This window comes from Colobus angolensis, unplaced genomic scaffold, assembly GCF_000951035.1.
Source record: "Colobus angolensis palliatus isolate OR3802 unplaced genomic scaffold, Cang.pa_1.0 Scaffold580, whole genome shotgun sequence".
Taxonomy (NCBI): domain Eukaryota; kingdom Metazoa; phylum Chordata; class Mammalia; order Primates; family Cercopithecidae; genus Colobus; species Colobus angolensis.
In genome coordinates, this window is record NW_012119377.1 from 49,251 (window position 1) to 57,704 (window position 8,454).

The 8,454-nt window shown below is 45.3% G+C and overlaps 1 pseudogene; it reads right to left on the reverse strand.

The window, feature by feature from the left end:
• Positions 1–811: 811 nt before the first annotated feature.
• The window catches only part of LOC105526258, a 22,109-nt pseudogene continuing 14,466 nt past the window's right edge, over positions 812–8,454 (reverse strand).

The following is an 8,454-nucleotide window of genomic DNA, read 5'->3' on the forward strand; positions in this document are numbered from 1 at the left end:
CATTCATTAGTTGATGGACATGTAGATTGTTTCCATTTTTTCCAAAGTAGCTAGATTATTTCACATTCTCACCAACAATGTGTAAGGGTTCCCATTTCTCCACATTGTCAGCAACACTTGTTATTGTCTTTTTTGGGTGAAGAAAATCACCTTATTCTAATTAACTCACAAACAAAACAACAACAAAAAAATCACAACAACTGGTTTAAGGAGGCCACACAAACATTTGACAAGCCCCAAATTCTATACTATCTTAATGAAATTCTACCAAATAAGAACACCCTCTTCTATTGCAATTCTGAAGCAAGAAAGTAATGAATGACAGAGGATTGGTTTAACTGATGGTTTTACACTTTATACCTGCACTATTAAATATATATATATGTGTATATATATATGTGTGTGTGTGTATATATGTGTGTATATGTGTGTGTATATATATATATGTATTTTTTTTTTTTTGAGACGGAATTTCGCTCTTGTTGCCCAGGCTGGAGTGCAGTGGTTCAAGTGATTCTCTTACCTCAGTCTCCTGAGTAGCTGGGATTACAGGCATGTGCCACCAGGCTAATTTTTAGTTTTTTTTTTTTTTTTTTTTTTTTTTTTTTTTTTTTTTAGTAGAGACAGGGTTTCTCCATGTTGGTTAGGCTGGTCTCGCACTCCTGACCTCAGGTGATCCGCCTGCCTTGTCCTCCCAAAGTGCTGGGATTACAGGCGTGAGCCACCACGCCCAACTATCAATTATATTTTTACGCTAAATTAACTTAGTTATGAGAGCTGATTTTGCATTTCTTCAATTTGAACTTCTTGATTAGATAAATCCATTTGCAAGTCTGCACTGCTTCAACACCTCATGGAAGCCCTCACAGAACTTTGTCTCCCTAATTCTGGGCACATTCCAAAAACCATTTTATCTCATACAAGCAAGGTTACTGCTGCTGGGCCGGCTGGGTTCCCTGAGGCTCCTGGTAAGTGATGTCACCACTTGTGGGCTCAGCATTATTTACTCCACTGAAGCTCCCATTGATGGCATGACCCAGTGTGTGCCCCATAGCAGAGTCCACAGCCATGCTTGCTCCAGTGATTGCCACCTGGGCCATCACACCTTGCTGCCAGGGAGTGGAGCAGCAGGACAGCCCAGCTGCAGAGGGTGGGGCTGATGCTGGTGGCTAACCTGCTGGTGCTGGACTGGGTGTATTTCTTATCTGAGGTGCTCAGCTGGCCAGAGGGGCCACGTGGGAGGTGCAGCTTCAGCTTCCAAGTGACGTTGCGAATGAGCGGCTCAGCGTCTAGACTGGTGAAACTCTATCTTTTTAAAATTATAGCTATTCTTCTGCATGTAAAATAGTATCTCGTGGTTTTGGTTTGCATTTCGTTAATGATTAGTGATGTTAAACACCTTTATTTTATTTATTTATTTATTTTGGAGACGGAGTTTTGCTCTGTCACCCAGGCTGGAGTGCAATGGCTCAATCCCGGCTCACTGCAACCTCGGCCTCCCAAGTTCAAGCGATTCTCCTGCCTCAAGTAGCTGGGATTACAGGTGCCCGCCACCATGCCAGGCTAATTTTTGTAGTTTTTGGTAGAGACGGGGTATTGCCATGTTGGCCAGGCTGGTTTTGAACTCCTGACCTCAGGTGATCTGCCCGCCTCAGCCTCCCAAAGTGCTGGGATTACAGGTGTGAGCAACTGTGCCCAGCCTTATTTTTTGTTTTTATATGGAGATAGGGTCTCACTATGTTGCCTAGGCTGGTCGTGAACTCCTGGGCTCAAGATATCCTCCCACCTTGGCAGCCCAAAGTGCTGGGATTATAGGTATGAGTCACCACATCTGGCCGTGAACATCTTTAAACGTCTTTATCGGCCATTTGTATATCTTCTTTGAAGAAATGTCTACTTAAGCCCTTTGCCACCCAGCCCCCTGCCAACTTTTTTTTTTTTTTTTTGGGTAGGAGTCTCACTCTGTCCCCCAGGCTGGAGTACAATGGGGCGATCTCAGCTTATTGCAACCTCTGCCTCCCAGGTTCAAGCAATTCTCCTGCCTCAGCCTCCCGAGTAGCTGGGATTACAGGCACTGCCACCACGTCTGGCTAATCTTTGTATTTTTAGCAGAGATGGGGTTTCACCATGTTGGCCAGGCTGGTCCATTTGGCCAGGCTTGTCTCGAACTCCTGACCTCCTGATCTACTTGCCTTGGCCTCCCAAAGTGCTGAGATTACAGGCATGAGCCACCGTGCCCGGCCCCTTTGCCCCTTTTTAAAAATTGGACTTTTTAATTTTTTTGGCTGGGCATGGTGGCTCACGCCTATAATCCCAGCACTTTGGGAGGCCGAGGTGGACGGATCAAGAGGTCAGGAGATCAAGACCATCCTGGCTAACATGGTGAAACCCCATCTTCATTAAGAAATAGAAAAAATTAGCTGGAAATGGTGGCGGGTGCCTGTAGTCCCAGCTACTTGGGAGGCTGACGCAGGAGAATGGAGTGAACTTGGGAGGCGGAGCTTGCAGTGAGCCGAGATGGTGCCAATGCACTCCAGCCTGGGTGACAAAGCCAGCCTCCATCTCGGAAAAAAAAAAAAAAAGAAAAAAAAATTGGGCTTTTTAAAAAAAAGATTATTGAATGTTAAGATTATACATTCTAAATAAAAGTCCCTTGTCAGATATATGGTTTGCAAATATTTTCTCCCATTCTGTAGGTTGTCTTTTTACTTTCTTGATGGTGATTTATGGTGTACAAAAATTTTTAATTTTGATGAAGCCCAATTTATCTATTTTCTTCTTTTGTCATTTGTGTTTTTGATGCTGTCTAAGAACTATTGCCTATCCCAGGATAAAAATTATTTACTTCTATAATTTACTTTTGAATGCTAATTTTATATCCAGCAATTTGCTAAATTCTCTAATTAATTATAATAATTTGGCCGGGCGCGGTGGCTCAAGCCTGTAATCCCAGCACTTTGGGAGGCCGAGACGGGTGGATCACGAGGTCAGGAGATCGAGACCATCCCGGCCTACACGGTGAAACCCCGTCTCTACTAAAAAATACAAAAAACTAGCCCGGCGAGGTGGCAGGCGCCTGTAGTCCCAGCTACTTGGAGAATGGCGTGAACCCGGGAGGCGGAGCTTGCAGTGAGCCAGGATCCGGCCACTGCACTCTAGCCTGGGTGACAGAGCGAGACTCCGTCTCAAAAAAAATAAAAATAAAAATAATTTACTGTACTTTTCTTTTTTTTCTTTCTTTTTCTTTTCTTTTCTTTTTTATTTTTCGAGATGAAGTTTCACGCTTGTTGCCCAGGCTGTAGTGCAATGGCATGATCTCAGCTCACTGCAACCTCCACCTCTCAGGTTCAAACGATTGTCCTGCCTCAGCCTCCCAAGTAGCTGGGATTACAGGTATCCGCCACCACGTCCAGCTAAGTTTTGTATTTTTAGTAGAGACAGGGTTTCACCATATTGGCCAGGCTGGTCTCGAACTCCTGACTTCGTGATCTGCCCACCTCAGCCTTCCAAAGTGTTGGGATTTCATGCGTGAGCCACCGCACCTGGCCCCTGGTTATCTTTAGTTATGTGTTGGATATCCTATTTGAATTATTATTATTATTATTCTTTTTGAGATGGAGTCTTGCTCTTGTCACCCAGGCTGGAGTGCAGTGGCGCGATCTTGACTCACTGCAACTGGGTTCAAGCAATTCTCCTGCCTCAGCTTTCCGAATAGCTGGGATTACAGCTGTGGTTACGGGTGCCTGCCACCACGCCCAGCTAATTTTTGTATTTTTCATAGAGATGGGGTTTCACCATGTTGGCCCAGCTGGTCTCGAACTCCTGACCTCCAGTGACCCACCCGCCTTGGCCTTCCAAAGTGCTGGGATTACAGGCATAAGCCGCTGTGCCCGGCCCTGAAGAATTATTTATAGAGATAATTTGAGACTTGGAATAATATTATCTTTTCCCAGAAAGTGAAGGGGTGGCCTGCCCCTCCACACTTGTGGGTGCTTCTCGTTAGGTGGGACGAGAGACTTGAGAAAAGGAATAAAGACAAAGTATAGAGAAAGAAAAGCGGGACCCAGGGGACCGGCGCTCAGCTTACAGAGGACCCACGCCGGCACCGGCCTCTGAGTTCCCTTAGTATTTATTGATAATTATCTTTACCATCAAAGAAAAAGGGAAGTGGCAGGATAATAGGGTCATCCTAGGGAGGTCAGCAGTAAGACATATGAACAAAAATCCTTGTAACATGAATAAAATTAAAGGAAAATGCTGTGCCTTGAGATGCATATGCGAACATCTCCATAAACCTTTTAGCAGTATTGCTCCAGCAAGCCCCACCTTATTCCTAAAGGCGGTTTTCTCCTTACTCAGTAAATAAAGCACACAATGGGTTTTACCCGGAGATGTTCCATTGCCCAGGGAGGGGCAGGAATTTTAGCCAGCAAGCTGCCTTCAGGTACTTGTTTAACAAAGACACATCCTGCACAGCCCAATATCCATTAAACCTTAAGTCACCTTCGCACATGTCTCTTGCAAGGACAAAATTGGAGGTAAGGTCACAGATTAACAGCATCTCAAATACAGAGCCAAATGGAGTCTCTTATGTCTACTTCCTTCTATATAGACACAGTAACAGGCTGATCTCTCTTTCTTTTCCCCACAAGAAAGGATTTTTTTTGTTCCTTACCAAGTGCCTGGGGCACTAATAGTATGGGAAAACTATGGGATTACCTTATTCCAAGTTTAAATCTTGATATTTTGTGGGCCAGTCAAATGATAAATCTGGTCTATGGAGGTCATGAAGGCGAATTTACTTCTGGTTCGTCCTTGCTCCTAGGGTGTAGCTATCTAGTTTCCAAACCCAAAGCAAGGAACAGTGCACCTTAGATTCCACCTTTTGCCCCCAGCCCCATAAACCAACAAATGAGCAGCTCAGCTTCTCACATACCTCTTTGGAATGGTCAAACACCTTCAGGTTAAAAGCTATCCCTGCATGCTATGCTGACCTCTCTGGGTTTCTGGCCTCTCTCAAAGCTTGCCTTAGTCATGACTCACCATCTGAAAGCATTAGTGATCTGGAAACAAAGCTTGAGGATTTTTCTGTTTCCATATTCCAGAGCGTAGTCCTTTGAGTTCTCTCTGCACAAGAGAGTGTAATTTGCGCTAGGAGTCCCCTTTGGCTGGTGCACAGCTTCAGCTGCTTTCTTCAGTTTCCAGTGTCCACCCCAAAGCACTGCTTGCCTATCAGTTGTTTCCTGGGGTAGGCAAATGACCCCTAGGGCAAAGACTACAACAGAATCCTAGTTGAGCGTGTGTGTGTGTGTGTGTGTGTGTGTGTGAGACACACACACACACAGAGATATTACCCAGAGTCCAGGGTCTACTTTCCTGGCAGCTGCAGGTCACTAACTCATTGCCTCGTGTGTCCCTCTCACTTAAGGAACACCTCCTGTTTGGTAAATGCCTCTGGATGGCAGAGGTCCTGGCTCACTTCTTTCTGTTCTGAGCACAAATTAGTCTCACCACCACCCTGGCCCAAGCTACCATCATGTGTATCTCCTGGATTTAACTGAGTTCCCAACTTCCACCTTTGCCATTCTATTCTCCTCATAGAAGTGACAGTGATCCTTTAAAAGAATAAATCAGACATGTCGCTTCTTAGTTTAAAACCTCTCAGTGCCTTTTTTTTTTTTTTGAGACGGAGTCTCGCTCTGTCGCCCAGGCTGGAGTGCAACGGCCGGATCTCAGCTCACTGCAAGCTCCGCCTCCCGGGTTTACGCCATTCTCCTGCCTCAGCCTCCCGAGTAGCTGGGACTACAGGCGCCAGCCACCTCGCCCGGCTAGTTTTTTGTATTCTTTAGTAGAGACGGGGTTTCACCGTGTTAGCCAGGATGGTCTCGATCTCCTGACCTTGTGATTCGCCCGTCTCGGCCTCCCAAAGTGCTGGGATTACAGGCTTGAGCCACCGCGCCCGGCCTCTCAGTGCCTTTTAAACCCACTCAGAATAAAATCCAAAATCGTTCCCATGACCTACAAGGACTTATATAACCTGGTCCCTGGTTAGCACTCAGATTTTATCACCTGTACTTCAGTCACACTAGCTTCCTGCTGTTCCTCAAACAAGCCAGTCATGCTTGAGCCTTAGGGCTTTGTACTTACTGCCTGCAATGCTCTTTACCTTGATATCCTCATGACTGATTCATTCACCTCCTTTAAGTTTCTGCTAAAGTTTTACCTATCAGAAAAGCCTTCCCTGATCAGCCTATGTAAAATAGCATTCCTTTCCTTTTATTCTTTATGCTCTTACCCAGGTTTATTTTCCTTATAACACTTGTCACCAATTGTCATATTATATTTGTTTTTATTTTATTTTATTTTGAGACAGAGTCTCACTCTGTTGCTGACACTGGAGTGCAGTGGTGCCATCTCAGCTGACTGCAACCTCTGCCTCATGGGTTCAAGTGATTCTCCTGCCTCAGCTTCCTGAGTAGCTGGGACTACAGGCGTGCACTACCATGCCCGGCTAATTTTTGTATTTTTAGTAGAAACGGGGTTTCACTATGTTGGTCAGGCTGGTCTCAAACTCCTAGCCTCGTGATCTGCCCACCTCAGCCTCCCAAAGTCCTAGGATTATAGGCATGAGCCACCGCGCCCGGCTATTTGTTTTTAAAAATGTTGTCTCCCTCCCCAGCTAGATTGTAAATGCCATGAAAACAGGGACATATTCTTGTATGTCCAGCATACAAGAATAAACAGTGCCTTGCACATTATAGGTGACTCATAAATACGATATTAATGAAGAAATTGTATAACACCTATATAAAGGAGACTAAAATTAATCCAGAGGGACAGCAAAGGATTGAATTTTGCAAAAGTAGTAATTATTCCCAAATTAATTTATAAATTTATCACCATTCTGATTTTAAAACTCCACAGTACTTTTTGGATAGCTGACAAAATCATCTTAAAGATTCATCTGAGTGGAAATATGCAAGAATGTCTAGGAATTTGTAAAAGTAAGTTTAATAGAGAAAAATCCAGCTCTACTAGATATTAAAACTTATTGTAAGGTGACCATTTTATTTTATTTGTTTTTTTCAGATGTTTTGAAAACAAGTTTATTTAAATAAGGGTTTAAATACATTATGGCTGGGGGTGGTGGCTCTCACCTGTAACCCCAGCACTTTGGAGTGCTGAGGTGGGAAGCTCATTTGAACCCAGGAGTTTCAGACCAGCCCGAGCAACATAGCGAGACCTCGTCTAGAAATAAATAAATGAACAAACAAGCAAATAACACACAACATTAAAATCAAAAAAACCCCAAAACCAGTTTGTTACTGCACATGGCATTGGGCAGCTGCTGCTAATTTAAGTTGAAAGCTCTATAGCTAGCTAGCTACATGACTGATTCATCAGTTTGAGATTTGTTCTCCTGTCAAAAGTTTAAGTCTGATGGGAGGCTGGCCTCACATTCCGGTGTTTGGACATCCCTTAGCTAGGATATGTCTGGTCAAAAAGATCTTTGTGGGCGGGGCGCGGTGGCTCACGCCTGGAATCCCAGCACTTTGGGAGGCCGAGGCGGGCGGCTCACGAGGTCAGGAGATCGAGACCATCCTGGCTAACACAGTGAAACCCCGTCTCTACTAAAAATACAAAAACAATTGCCGGCCGTGGTGGCCGGCACCTGTAGTCCCAGCTACTCGGGAGGCTGAGGCAGGAGAATGGCGGCAACCCGGGAGGCGGAGCTTGCAGTGAGCCGAGATCGTGCCACTGCAGTCAGCCTGGGCGACAGAGCGAGACACCGCCTCAAAAATAATAATAATAATAATAAAAATAAATAAATAAATAAATCTTTGTGGCAAGCCAGATATCCTGTCACCTCACCAAAGGGTTAGGTTGGAGACATCAGGGGATCTTTCTTTTACCACCAAAGGCTCCCTAGAGTGGTACTGCTGCTCTCAGCAGGTGGTGACATTCTCTTAGGGCAGGGAACTGCAGAGAGGGAGCTGAGGAGCTTCCAGTCAGACACAGCCTAGTCGTCTGTGATCTTAGGACTCTGGGCTTGGGTGAAACATCACGTTATTGCTTTGTTTCAGGCTTGATACTACCAGGTGCCTACTCCTTGACCTCTGTTTAAATGAGGAACTTCAAGAATAGACAATTCCACGCGCGTCCGTGTGAAGAGACCACCAAACAGGCTTTGTGCGAGCAATAAAGCTTTTTAATCACCTGGGTGCAGGCGGGCTGAGTCCGAAAAGAGAGTCAGCGAAGGGAGATAGGGGTGAGGCCGTTTTATGGGATTTGGGTAGGTAGTGGAAAATTACAGTCAAAGGGGGTTGTTCTCTGGTGGGCAGGGGCCGGGGACGCAAGGTGCTCAGTAGGGGGAGCTTTTTTTTTTTTGAGACGGAGTCTCGTTCTGTCGCCCAGGCTGGAGTGCAGTGGCACGATCTCGGCTCACTGCAAGCT